The 15,034-nt window shown below is 41.2% G+C and overlaps 1 long non-coding RNA gene across 1 annotated transcript; it reads right to left on the minus strand.

Annotated features, from left to right (window-relative positions):
• Positions 1-5,154: 5,154 nt before the first annotated feature.
• On the minus strand, positions 5,155-15,007 carry LOC109556841 (uncharacterized). The gene is made up of 2 exons (XR_002180452.2): positions 14,871-15,007; positions 5,155-5,880 (listed from the first exon to the last, which is right to left on the minus strand). It is a non-coding gene; the product is annotated as an uncharacterized lncRNA (long non-coding RNA).
• Between the last annotated feature and the right edge of the window lie 27 nt (positions 15,008-15,034).

Raw genomic sequence — 15,034 nt, forward strand, 5'->3', positions numbered from 1 at the left:
CTCGATACATTGGAATAAATAAAATATATTTTTAAATTAATTTCACCTGTTTCATTTTACTTTTCTAATGTGACTATGGAAAACTTTTTAAATTATGCATGCAGATTGTATTATATCTCTTTTGGACAGTAATGGTATAGGAAGAAGGGAAGAATACACACACACAGGTTGAGGAAACAGGAAGCTCCCGGGATGCAGCAAATTGAAAAATCATCCGTTTACGAGAGAGGAACAGGCTTGATAATCCTAGCTCCACTGAAGAACAGAAACCATCAAGATTAGATTTTTCAATTAGCAAAAAAGCTGAGAGAGACTGCACTTCCTATGCGTTTTTATATATTCCATCTTGTAACACTGGGAAGAGGAAAGAAAAGAGAGGTTGTAGGTCCTTCACCTCTTTTCCCTGAAGGACAGTTTTTGGTCTTATAAAGCAATGCCTCGCTTTTCGGTTTCGTCCTTGTGGGAAAGACTTAAATTAGGGAAAGAGCACCCTCTGCTGGCTACTTAGTAACGTTTTAAGAAAAATAGGCACAGAGGAGTCTAAAAATAACAATGAATGAATGAGTTACATTTCACATTATTGCACTTACAACTTTCACCATGGATTCAGTGAGGATGGAAATTAGGGCAAGGGAACAGGTTTAATAATGTGAAAGCTATTTTTAGGTCATGTCAATTCTTTCTTTTCTTCCCTCTGGCTTTTTCTTCCTTCCTTCCTTCCTTCCTTCCATTCTTCCATCTTTTTTTCTTTCACCCTTTGAATAGCTCAGAAACACCCTTTTTATAAATCCTATGTGAAGACAGCACAAGGTGAGATTCAACTTAGAGATCTATGCTGTTTGTTTCAGTATGATTTCTTTATGAGGTTAACACTTCGTTCGTGTGTCTAAGACCAACCTAGCAGATGAGGTCAAGAACTTTTAAGACTACAAATGTTCATCAGCTAGAAACTTAATGGTGTCAAGTTCAGGACGATAAGCAGCTGTCGACTTAGGAATGGGTTAACTTCCCAGAGGCAGTTGATATGTTGGTTGTTTAGAATTGTTGATGTTAGACATCTTTTCTCATTTGTTCCTGGACCAGCTTGCAACCATACAAATATGCATTAACCTAAAATGGATCTGCGACAGACTATTAACAATACAATTATTTCTACTCTATCAAAATAATATGTAACAGTATTTTTATAGGAAAAGGCCCATAATACTTCCAACTTGGAATCTCAGGAGCCCACCTCATTTTCCCCAACGAGAATAAGCAGCCTTCCTCAACTTCTTCATTTAGGGAGAAGAGGTTCCTCTGGGATACCCAGGCCCAGTATTCCCAGCACCAGTATCTTGTTAGTTCTCTCTGTTGCAAAAAAAGAAAAAGGTAACTGACTCACTGGTACAGTCAGTCACATCCCAAGATTCCAAACTAAAGAAAAAGGAAACGAAGGAAAGTTCACGTCGTAATGAGATCAGAGAAAGCAGGATCACAAAAGGTGGACTGGCCCTGCCTTCTTCAACACACACACACACAGGCACTTTCCCTGGGGTCACCAAAACTCCTTTCCTAAATTGATCAACTGTAACCTAAGATTGTCTGTAATGATAGTAGTAACTGGGCTTCAGTAGCCTCAAGAAATATAGCATTAGTGTTATGGAATACATTTCCTATTAGCATTTTTATTATTTGCAGCATAATTTATCTTAAAACCAATTTCATTCCTTTTAGACTATCAAATAAAACTAACGTGCTTAAATTAAACTTTGCAGGATGTGAAATAACTTAAGGAGAGCTTATGAGAAGAGCTTACAAGAACCTAGAAATTATATTTATCCCTCACACATAATTCAACACATGATGAAAAATATAATGCAAGTCTGCAAACTTGTGTGCTTTTTGTGAAAAATGGATTACATATTTTAAAATAAACACTTGCAGGAGAGCATAATAAAAAGTGATAGTATTTATTTGATATTTATGCTTATGCTTAACTTTCTTAATCAAGCATATTTAGAACAGCCTGAGTTGTTTGTCTATTTAAACTTCACTTTTCATAGTTAAACTGCTGGAAAAAATAAAAGCATCTATCTTGATCAAAACTATTAGAACAAAATTGAAATATTTTTCCCACTTTGCTCTCTCCTGAGTGCATAATCTTGAAATTCAGCACTTTTTGAGAAATATGGGCAGTATTTAATGCATAGTGGTTCAATAAAGTGGTTCAATAGAGTGGTTCAATAAGTTAACAAATTAACTTAGTTAGCAGATTAAACACAACCGGAATCCCTCTCCTGGGCATCTCAGTTTAGTCTTTACCTCTTACCCCTACATGAGTCCAGGTTTTCTGTAAAGAGATCTCTTAATCAGTGTCTTAAAGCGGGGTGGTTTTAAAAAATTGGCTTTGGAATTAAGCCTGAATAGATACTGCACAAGACTTTAGAAGCTGTGTGGCATAAAACAGATAACTTAACCTCTTTGTGCTTCAGCTTCCTGATCCAAAATTTGGAGTTCATTCATTGATTGAATCCCTACCGTGTGCTAAACACTGTTCTAAGATCTGGAAATATAATAATAAAGAACATGTTTGGTCCAAATCCTCAGGAAGATTACATTACATGATGCTGAAACTGAAGCTCCAGTACTTTGGCCACCTGATGGGAAGAGCTGACTCGTTGGAAAAGACCCTGATGCTGGGAAAGATTGAGGGCAGGAGGAGAAGGGGATGACAGAGGATGAGATGGTTGGATGGCATCACCAACTCAATGGACATGAGTTTGAGCAAGTTCCAGGAGTTGGTGATGGACAAGGAGGCCTGGCGTGCTGCATTCCATGGGGTTGCAAAGAGTCGGACATAACTGAGTGACTGAACAGCAACAATTTTCATATTACATTGCTGGAGACAGTTTTAATTAATTAACACAAACATTTTCAGGGCATATTGGATGTCATGATAAAACAGTGTGATGTGAAAGAGGTATTAAGTAGATGCTTCAGATGGAATTGTCAAAGAAACCTTTTCTGGGAGGTGAGATTTAATCTGGGAATGAATGACAAGAGGAGCCATCCATGCTGAGGTCTAGAAGAGCCGTCCAGGCAGAGGGAACAGCTGGTGGAAAGGTGAGAATGAGCTTGCATGTTCCAAGAACAAAACAGAGCCCTGTGTGACTGTGGCAGAGTGAGTGAAAAGGAAGCAGGACAGGGACTTCCCTGGTGGTCCAGTGGTTAAGACTCTGTGCTGTCAAAGTAGGGGGTGTGTGTTTGATCCCTGGTTAGGGAACTAGGATCCCCCACGCTGCAAGGGAGGCCAAAAATTTGAATGAATGAATAAATAAATGATACATTCAAAAAGCAGAGCAGGACAAGCAGTAGATAGGGACTAGATCATGCTGAGCCTTCGAGGCCCCGTAATAGAGCTTCGTTTTTATTTTAAGTCCAATGTGAAGGCATTAGAGGCTTTCCATTAGGCTGGCTATGATGATTAAATGTGAAGGGCTCAGTACCAGGAAGATGTGGCCCAGAGTAAACACTCAGTAAGAGGTGACAACATCACCCTTAAACCCAGGTGTTTAATATTGGGAGGTCCAAAATGTTCCTTCTTATAAAATTCAGGGTCAAGATTATTGTAGAAAGAACGAGGCCCAACCAGGGGACAGGGCTCAATTGTCAATCACCATAAAGCCAAATTCTCATCACCGTGGGGCATGTTTTACTGTGATATCTTCCTTATCATCATTATCATCAACTAAACCAAAATCAAATCGTAGGCCAGCCCTGTCCACCATTCTTGATTTTTGCCATCTGCCTATGGCAAAGTGAATTTGAAAGGGCAATCCCAAGCACCATGATCACAAATGACAAAAACATTTCTTACTTTCTCCTGGCGCATCTTTGGGTAAGTGGATTTCCTATTTCCCACACCTGCTGAGACTCCCTCCACCTACTTCCCAAAGCAGGTGAGCAGCAAACACTGAGGTGGAAACATTGAGAAATGCATTTAGGCTGGAACTCACACGGGTGCATCAAGGATTTTATTTTTTTTCCTGGCCACACTTGATCATCTGTGCGCTTCGTTTCTGGGAGAATGCCGTATAAAGCAATCCTTACTCCGAGGATCATTTCATTTACTAAATCATGGTTTATTTTTTCCTCTGGATATCACATGCTATTTTCGAGTCCATTTTCAAAAGGTCTTAAATGGCTTGGCTCAAAATTGGCTTTGTATTAAGGGAAAGAACCAGTGTCCCAGAGTTTCAATCAGCACCTCGGCAAACAGGCGACTGACCTGCCCCGAAGTGCTCGGAGGTTGCCAGTGGCAGTAACTGGCGCAGAAATTTCCAAGGTTCATTTCTCTCTGCTGCTCTTCTACATTTTCCCTACCCTATTTTTGATGAAACACAGGACCACAGTTGTTGGTCTTATGGGAAGAGGTTGGAGGAGGGCACAGTGTAATATCTGCCACCACATCCCATGTGACTACTGACGGTTCAGTTATCTGCACTGTCTAGTTGCCTTGCATTGAAAGAATTTAACTACCATAGTTGTCTTTCACATAGAGTGATAAACAGTTATGATCCTGCATCACAGTTGTCACAACATTGCTTCAAACAACACACTAACCACGTCATTTGTTGTTGTTGTTATTCGGTATGGTGAGTTGTGTCCAACTCTTTGCAACCCCATGAACTGTAGCCTGCCATGCTCCTCTGTCCATGACATTTCCCAGGCAAGAATACCGGAGTGGGTTGCCATTTCCTCCTCCAGGGAATCTTCCCAACCCAGGGATCTAACCTGTGTCTCCTGCGTCTCCTTCATTGGCAGGCAAATTCTTCACCCCTGAGCCACGAGGGAAGCCTGACCATGTCATTAGCATGTAATTAATGGATGGAGGAGCCTGGTGGGCTACAGTCCAGGGGGTCCACAAAGGGTTAGGCATGACTAGCTACTGAGCATGCACACACACACACACACACACACACACACACAATGTTAAATACAATGGCCTTTCAGTCATATATAATATGAGAGGAATGAGGTTGTTTTTACAAACGAATTTTCCAGACAAGTGAAGCTCCATCAAGAACCAAAATCAGAAAATGTTCCAAAATTTGCCATTGTTTTTGACAGAACTTAAATGTATTTCATATACTCAGTGACCACTTAAAGAAATGCAAGAATTGTTATTTTCTTTATTTATAGCCAATGATCACTTTAAAACACTGATATATGCAATGGCTTCACTAAATAGCCCCAATTATGTTTCTCTAGTTTTTCAAATTTCCTTTAAGTATGTCGTGTCCTTGTCTGTCTGGCTGTTATCTGTCACTTGGTCTGATTGTTCTTGGCTTGCGTTTGCCCACACCTGTTGGCATTTGATCTGTCTGAGAAACCACAAGATAAAGCTTCTAGGAATGAGCTGCATTATTTCACAATTCTCAGTCCAAAGGCCCCAAGCAAAGGCCTAAGAGTCATTCCAGATTTCAAGCAAGGAGAAAGTGCATAGGCTTGGAGACACGTATTTTCCTTGCTACTTTTTTTTTTCCTTTTTCCTTTGTAATTTTTGCAAAGTATGAGAATCATCTTGAGTGACTGTGTGTTTTTACATGCTTCAAACCTTGCCTTGCATGTTCTAACACGTATTGCTTTCTAGCCTTTCTAAGTACATTTCCTTATTCATCTCAGGAAGTTAATTTCTAACTGTTGTTAAACTGTTTTCTTAAGTTGTCAAAGATCCCTGGATGATGTCGTAGGGGGACCAAAACAAAAATATATATATGTATATATATTGGAAGGGACTTTTGGTAGCCTGTCTCCTTCTTCTTCATCAAGATTCCTGAAGCAATTTAACTTTCATCTCAGCAGTGCAGCTCGGAATAGATTCAGAAGAGTGAATGTCTGTTAAGGAAGAGAAAACAGCCCCGTCAGATAGCAATGAGAAAATGTAGTTGCTCTACCCAACCATTTCATATATAGACACATAGATCTTAATTTTATTCCCCTGAGACTAATGACTGATCCTAATGAAAATCCCAGTAGAAATCATTGTAACAAAAATAGCCAAAACATTAAGAATAGGACCAGTGAGAATGATGATGGCCGATAAGCATTTGAAATATCAAGCAACCTTGCTAATCCAGCCACAGAAATAAGTACTAGCTCATGTGCTAAATAACTAGACAAAATTGGGCCCTGTTTTACATGAATTAATGAATGTGTGTGTCTTAAGAAAATAATTCTACAATCATCCTTGATTCCCCCCATGTCATGTGGGACCTTAATTCTCTGAACAAGGATGGAACCTGCACCTTCCTAAATGGAAGCACGAAGTCTTAACCACTGGACCGCCAAGGAAGTCCCAGCCCTTCATTGTTTTCAATGGAATTAATGTATGGTTATGTAAGAAGGTCTCAAGCTTGTTTTACACTTTGGTTTTGTGTTACTTATAGTGTGGTAGTGTTTCTAGCAAAACTGTCAATTTCTCTATTTAAATTAGTAAGAAAAGAAACGAAGGAAGAAAGAAAGGGAAAAGGTCATTCTGCAATAAAGCCTCTAACTCCTTTAATCATCCCTAACGTATCTGTAAACCCATAAACTAGCACTTTAAAAAATACTCAGCTCATACCATAAAGGATTTGATGTGACTTATAAAAATAAATAACATTGATAAAGATTTTTTTTTAAGTTGAGATGGTCTGGGCAAAATAAGAAAGAAGAAAACAATAAAACCAACTAGTGAGTAGTCTACAGAAACGTCACACCATATAGTTGGTAGAGCTGTGCTACACACTGGCTCAAAGTTTCTAGTAATTTAACAGAGAAATGAAGAAGTTGTAGGACTCATTGGGATCATAAGATAAAAACAATGGTTGAATGATTAATTTTCCCCACAGGACATATAAAAAGGGCTTCCCAAGTGACTCAGTGGTAGAGAATCCACCTGCCAATGCAGGAACTGCAGGAGCCACAGATTCAATCCCCGGATTGGAAAAATCCCCTGGAGGAGGAAATGGCAATCCACTTTAGTATTCTTGCCTGGAAAATCTCATGGACAGAGAAGCCTGGTGGGCTACAGTCCATACGGCCAAAAAAAGTCAGGCACGACTAAACACACATGCATATAAAAAGGATATTGTGTGACGAAATGCTTGACATCCACAAAAACAGGCCCAGAATAAAGTTAAGAGGCTGTTACAACTGGCTGTTCCTTTACTATTCTTTATTCCTTTGCTACTCCATGATAACATTATGGGAAAAAACCTAACGAACTTTTTGGCCAACCCATATAAGATAATGGTATGATACCAAAAATGCATTTTGTCAGACTCAGTCCTCCAAAGAACTAGAATGTTGATTCTCTGGCTTGATCCCAGGGCAAAACTTATTACCTAAATGGAATTTCCCTCAAATGTTAATTTTTGCAACTGAGCTTTTGATAAGAACTTGATAAAAGATGGTTAAAAGTTATATTCTCAAACAAGAATCCAGGGTGAAGATAGTCTGTGTAGTAAAGTAAAAGCTGAGAAAGTTGAGGAACTAACCAAGGCAAACATCTCAATATCTTCAGGAAGCACCAATATTGTGCCTCCTTAAAAGTTCTGCATCTCTTCAAAATATAAATAAAGGGAAAAGTAAGACTCAAACTACCGCACAATTGCACTCATTTCACACGCTAGTAAAGTAACGCTCAAAATTCTCTAAGCCAGGCTTCAGCAATATGTGAACTGTGAACTTCCAGATGTTCAAGCTGGTTTTAGAAAAGGCAGAGGAACCAGAGATCAAATTGCCAACATCTGCTGGATCATCGAAAAAGCAAGAGAGTTCTGGAAAAACATCTATTTCTGCTTTACTGACTATGCCAAAGCGTTTGACTGTGTAGATCACAATAAACTGTGGAAAATTCTGAAAGAGATGGGAATATCAGACCACCTGACCTGCCTCTTGAGAAACCTATATACATGTCAGGAAGCAACAGTTAGAACTGGACATGGAACAACATACTGGTTCCAAATAGGAAAAGGAGTTCGTCAAAGCTGTATATTGTCACCCTGCTTATTTAACTTCTATGCAGAGTACATCATGAGAAACACTGGGCTAGAAGAATCACAAGCTGGAATCAAGATTTCCGGGAGAAATATCAATAACCTCAGATATGCAGATGACACCATCCTTATGGCAGAAAGTGAAGAGGAACTCAAAAGCCTCTTGATGAAAGTGAAAGAGGGGAGTGAAAATGTTGGCTTAAAGCTCAACATTCAGAAAACAAAGATCATGGCATCCGGTCCCATCACTTCATGGGAAATAGATGGGGAAACAGGAAAAATAGATGGGGAAACAGTGGAAATAGTGTCAGACTTTATTTTGGGGGCTCCAAAATCACTGCAGATGGTGATTGCAGCCATGAAATTAAAAGAGGCTTACTCCTTGGAAGGAAAGTTTTGACCAACCTGGATAGCATATTCAAAAGCAGAGACATTACTTTGCCAACAAAGGTCCGTTTAGTCAAGGCTATGGTTTTTCCAGCAGTCATGTATGGATGTGAGAGTTGGACTGTGAAGAAAGCTGAGCACCGAAGAATTGATGCTTTTGAACTGTGGTGTTGGAGAAGACTCTTGAGAGTCCCTTGGACTTCAAGGAGATCCAACCAGTCCATTCTAAGAGATTAGTCCTGGGTGTTCTTTGGAAGGAATGATGCTAAGGCTGAAACTCCAGTACTTTGGCCACCTCATGGGAAGAGTTGACTCATTGGAAAAGACTCTGATGCTGCGAGGGATTTGGAAGCAGGAGGAGAAGGGGACGACAGAGGATGAGATGGCTGGATGGCATCATCGACTTGATGGACATGAGTTTGGGTGAACTCTGGGAGTTGGTGGTGGACAGGGAGGCCTGGCATGCTATGATTCATGGGGTCGCAAAGAGTCGGACACAACTGAGCGACTGATCTAAACTGAACTAAGACACCAAAGTTCTACAGTGCAAAGAACTACCACGCTAATTTTCAGCCTGAATCTTTTCAATATAGATGTTAGCAGCCATTCACTGCGGCTCAAGGAAACAAAAAATATCAGTTGTGCACTAAAAGAAAATTTTAATTTAAGCAATGCTGCTTTCCAGTGAATCCTACACAGTAAATTGGTTCCTTTGGTACACTGACTGCACGCTTGTCCTCAATTTTCATGCTTCCTTCTGTCTACACCCTTTGAGGCTGCCCTCCTATACTGACCCTGGGCGTGGACCTACTTTGGCCAGTGTGATAGCAGCAGATTTGACAAGGCCCTTGCCCATTTCTGCTTGCTTTCTTGGAACTCTCATTTCCAAGAATACAAATCCAGGTAGCCTCTTGGAGAATAATAATTGTCTCAGTTGAGGACTCCTAAACCATCAGCCCTCAGCCCACCCACTATCACAAACACAGCAATTGCTTCCATCTGCATTCCATGTAGGAAACAGAAACCACTCTAGGTATCAGAAACAGAAAAGGTTTCATACAAGGAATCAGATGCTTCAGAAGTCCACCATGGACAAATGGAGAAGCAAGTTCTCAGGTGGGCCTCCAGGAATAAATCCTAGGTGTCTCAGAACTGACCCACCTTGGGAGCTTATATTTCCTGTATGATCAGAAAGGTTGGCATCAGGACTCACCACTGGACAGCCTGAGATCAAGAACACACCACTGCAGCTGTGATGCAAAGAGCAGGAAGCCAGGATAAGAAGACTTCGCCATCACCACAGCTGCCCCTGCACGCAGAGTAACTAGTGGACCAGTAATGCCAAAACGGCATCGGCTCATGACTCTGCTTGCTGGAAGAGCAAAGCAGCATGAAAATAGACTCTGTCTCCCCACCACCTTGCAACCCTCACATAAGGTCTCTGACTGGTGGAGACTTATTTATGTCCTGAATCATAACTGCAAGTTGCTGTTGTTCAGTCACTCAGGCTTCCCTGTCCTTCACTATCTCCCAGAGTTTGCTCCAACTCATGTTCTTTGAGTTGGTGATGCCATCCAACCATCTCATCCTCTGGTGCCCCCTTCTCCACCTGCCCTCAATCTTTCCCAGCATCAGGGTCTTTTCCAGTGAGTCAGCTCTTCCCATCAGGTGGCCAAAGTGGAGTTTCAGCTTCAGCATCAGTCCTTCCAATGAATATTAAGGATTGATTTCCTTTAGGATGGACTGGTTGGATCTCCTCACAGTCCAAGAAACTCTCAAGAGTCTTCTCCAGCACCACAGTTCAAAAGCATCAATTCTTCAGTGCTCAGCCTTCCTTATGGTCCAACTCTCACATCCATATATAACTGCAAGGAAACCTGGACATACAGTTTCAGCTCTCTGGTCTGAGAACCACACCAGCGTGCCAATCTAGCAGAACTAAGGCAGTAACTTCTAATTTTACTAAGAGAGGGACTGATAAACATAGTTTTAGTTTATCAACAATCCATTCATAACAGCTGAAGGGGAACTTCTCTCTCAAGTCATCTAAGAGATTTCATCAATCTCTAGAGATCTAAGGCCTCAGAATAGAATTTAAATACATTGTTTCACTCCATTTCACCTTTCTCATCCCTGTAACTGAACCAGTTCAATTATAAATAGTCATGGGACAACTAAGCCAACATTTACAGTGAGGGGGAAACGATCACTTTCATCCAGTCCACGACCTCCATTCTCAGAATGGTAATAACCAAGAAGTGATTAACTGTGTGTTGTGCTGCATGTGCTGTGTGTCCAGCTCTTTGCGATCCCATGGACTATAACCCGCCAGGTTCCTCTATCCATGGAATTTTTCAGGCAAGAATACTGCAGTGGGTTGCCATTTTCTCCTCCAGGGGAATCTTCCCAAACCAGGGATTGAACCCTTGTCTCTTGACTCTTCTGGATTGGCAGGTGGATTCTTTACCACTAGCGCCACCTGGGAAGCCTACAATTAAATATACATTTCTTTTTACTTTGCGTGGATCCAGAAAGGCTTTAAGGGAGACGCTAACTACAGCCTAGCCTTGGACAAATTGACTGGACTAGTGATGAAACTCTGAATGTCAGGCACATGCAGAGCTCATTTTCACACAAAACAGCTGCAAAGCTTTCTTTATACTAAAGTCACAGATGATCCTAGTCCACTGGTCACCATTAAGTGCACCAGGAAGTCTTGTTTCAGCCTAGGCAGCCACAGAAGCTTGTAGTATCCTTGATGAGAATTCAGTCAAACCTGGGGTGGGGGGAGAGTTGTTAGATAGCAATATATTGAATGAACCAGACCCTTTTTTGGGGATGTTTAAGAATGAAACACACAGAGACTCATTCTGAAGGGGGTGGGAAAACTAAAAGACATAGAGAAAAGGATGCCAGCCAAAGCTAAGATGTAGAAAGAAGAAAAATCAGCTGAAAGAGATAAAGAGAATCAAATGCCAGCTTGGTGGAATGCATAGAAACAGCGATAAACTAAGATATGAGATTGGTAACTCAGAGATACCCTATCTGTATACATGAAAAGTCATCTGGCTCTTAGATATTTGTGCAATTTCTTACTTTTTTGTGATTCTTAATAACCACCCCAAGTGATCTCAGCATTTTGTTTCCTTGCAACCTCAGAGAGCCTAACTCATAGACCAGTACTCTCAGAATAGAGGGAAGTCACCTCTCTAGGTTTACCCCATGTGAAAAAGCAGCCTCTAAATGCAAATCAAGTTGGTGACAAATTTACCATTCAGCATGCCCCCATAAAAGTGGCTCCTGGTGACTTGAGGCTTAAGGAATGTCTTCATTTGTTCTTTAACAGACCAGATGTTTGAACAGTTCTTCCTACTATGGGATCCACAGAATAAATTCCTCAAATGACAGAAAGGTGGTCCAACACCTAAGCTGATAGGTGGTGATCTGATAAGGACAATACGTTCATCAACGCAAACCTCATCTGATTTACCAGCTAAAGTAATCAGGACAAACATGTTCCTATAAGCACAGAGAATGCTAGGGACCGAACTGTGTCTCCCTGGCCTTTGCAAGCTCCTGAGCAAACCCTCTTGATTGCTTTGTGTTGTTTTCTGGTTTCACAGCATGTAGAGATGACTAGAAACCTCATCTCCCAATTCTTGGTCTTCTCTTCATAAAAAGGAGCAGGATGTGATGGGCCTTCCCCACCCCACCCCGTGTCCTCAGCCTGACTTTTGTTTGTGGAAAACTTTAGTCAAAGCATAAGTTTAATCAGAGAAATGGGAACATGTGGAAACAGGGAAACAGTCAAAGGAGAACAAATAATAATAATATACTCATTAAGCATAGTCAAGGACCTTTAGTTCTTTCTCTAACACTGTAGAGAAAATTCTGAGCCATATCTTGTGAACTGTCTTATAGATTCTGAAACCCCTACCAGGTGGAGAAGTTAATTACCTGATGACCAGACTGTAGCCATGACATGGGCTGCCACAATTCCGAGAATTGGCCTCAACACAGTGGAAACCAACCCGCCCTAGAACTGAATATTAATTGTACCTAAAACCACCAAGATGACACTAGTCAGACCACTGCTGACCAACTTGAAGATGACTGTCAGAGCTGACTGTGATGTTTCTGCACATAGCCCTCTTCTTCTGTCTATAAAAGCTCTTGCCCCACCGGCTGCCAGCGAGGTGAGTCGGCCTTGGGATAGAGGTCCACCCTCCTGCCCAGCTGTCAGCATCTGAAATAAAGCAAACTTTCCTTTCCACCAACCTGGCCTGTTTATTGGCTTTTGAGCAGTGAGCAGCCAGACCCCACACCTTTCAGTAACACGCAGACACCCATTTAGCCATCCGATAAGTCTCTGCTTCATGCAATGTTCAGTGATATACGCTGGCAATACAGTGCCTACCTACCAGTTGGGAAAGACTGCAACAAATTTTGTCATAACCAGGATAAGTGCTATGAAGGAGAAGCACGGAAGCTGTGAGAATGACTCACAGAGAATGTCTTGGGAGTCATCAAAGGCTTTCTAACATAAGCGTTTGTTTACTGAAGTAGAACTAACTCGGCCAAAAGGGAGCAGGTGAGCATTCTAGGTAGAGCAGAGCAGAGCCTGAGACCTTGAAGCAGAGGAGGTAAAGCAGACAGGATGAACTATTCAGGCTTCTGTGGCCAGAAGACAGAGAGGAAGGCCAACAGGGCAAAGATACAGGTGCCACAAGCAGGGACCAGGACCCAGCCCCCGAGCCATACTGAGTGTGTTTACTTTTTAGTCTGGGCGAGGAATATTTGGCTAATTATTTGGATCCAGTGGAAATTTTGCCCTTGAGCTTTTAATTTCACAATTATGAATACACCATCTACTCCAAGTAACACAAAATGAATTTTTATCTAAAAAGCATTCTTCTTAGCAATTAAATCAATTTAATTCTTGATCAATCACCATACAGAAGATTTTAACTGATTTAATCCTTCCCATTTCCTTTTTAATTTACTAAAATTAATATCAATTTTCAAACTTTGTTATTGTTATTTTTATTATTGTTTTTGGCAGTGTTGCTAAGGAATGCAGGTTCTTAGTTCCCTAACAGGAATCAAACCCACGCCCCCTGCAGTCAAAGTGGAGTCTTAATCACTGGACTGACAGGGAAGTCCCCAGATCAATGTTTTATTAAAACTTACCGTGGAAATTTGATTCATCAATAGTTTTATCCTCGAATTATCTACCATGGTCTCTATCAAGACTTGATACCTTAATTACTATTAAAATTTTATTGTCATCTTTAATCTCTTTCAGTTTTGTTGTTGTTGCTGGTTATGTTTATAAGCAATGGTCTTTTTGAGTGAGATGAATTAGTTTTCATTTATTTACTGTCTAAACCGTAAGGAAATCTCCCGTTGTCCTTGGACCACCCTTTGAGGATCGCTGAATGTTTCCCAAAAGGTGGTTCACGTACAGTTTGTTTGAGATGGCTGGCAAAAATATTTTTTAATAATTACGCATTTAAGTGCTAATTAGAAAAAGTTATAGTACATGTAACACATTTGATTATTCCTTAAGACACACTAAATCTGTCCCGATTTAAGGAAAATAAATCATTTGCAAGTGTCTGACCAAGGAACAAAAGACAAGCCAAACGTTCTACTCAGTTGTCTATATTTTCCACTAGGAGAGTGGATTACTTTCACTGTGTGAAATTATTCTTTAAAGTATTCTGTCTTCATTCGGTCTTTTGAAATCAGTCATGTGCTGATGTGGGATGACACTGAGGTCAGGTTTTAAAGGACTGTGGGAAAGTAAAAGGGGTTTATAGTTCCAAGAAAAAGCAGGAAAGGGATTTTCCTGGTGTTCCAGTGGTTAAGACATCATGCTTCCACTGCAGGGGGGGCGGGGTTCCACTCCTGTTAGGGGAACCAAGATCTCACATGCCTGTGGGGCGGCCAAAAAAACAGAAGAAAAAAAAAGGAGGAAAGGGGAATACAGTTGTCTAACAAAGTGCATTTTGCAATCTAATCTGGGTAGAAATCCTAGTTTTAACACTACTAGCGCTGTGATCTTGTACAAACTACCTTTTGTAAACTGCAAAAGGAAGTACTTAATAAAAGATTGACCACTAGCTAAGATACCAAACATAAAGGAAATAACGGGGCCTGGCACATATGAGCACTCAGTACGTAGTTTTCCTTTCAGATTTTCATTTATCACCTTCAAGTCCCCAGAGCTGCTACAGGGCCCAAGTCTGAGCGCAAGTTCAACCACAGATTTGGAGGATGAAGGCAGGTGCTCGGCCTCGGAAAAAAAGGGGTGCCCACCTGGCTGATATCGTGGGAAGCTCTGGAAGATTTACACGGAAGCTACTCTTGGAAGGAGTGGCAAAACTCAAGGACAAAACTGACAAAACTCAAAAGTCCCCAGCACAGAGCCTGTGAGTCTAAGCGAAGGGAACGAACCTCCGGCAGCGAGCCACATCCGCCAGGCAGCCTACACGTGCGTCGGCCGGAAGACAGAAGGCCCAGCCCGACCGAGCCGCCCCATCGATCGACCAGATCGAGAATCGTCAATTCAGTTCTGGCGGCGCGAACTGCTCCTTCTCGCGAGACTTCATAGACTAAGC

The sequence above is a fragment of the Bos indicus genome, chromosome 1, assembly GCF_029378745.1.
Source record: "Bos indicus isolate NIAB-ARS_2022 breed Sahiwal x Tharparkar chromosome 1, NIAB-ARS_B.indTharparkar_mat_pri_1.0, whole genome shotgun sequence".
In the NCBI taxonomy this organism is placed as follows: Eukaryota; Metazoa; Chordata; class Mammalia; order Artiodactyla; family Bovidae; genus Bos; species Bos indicus.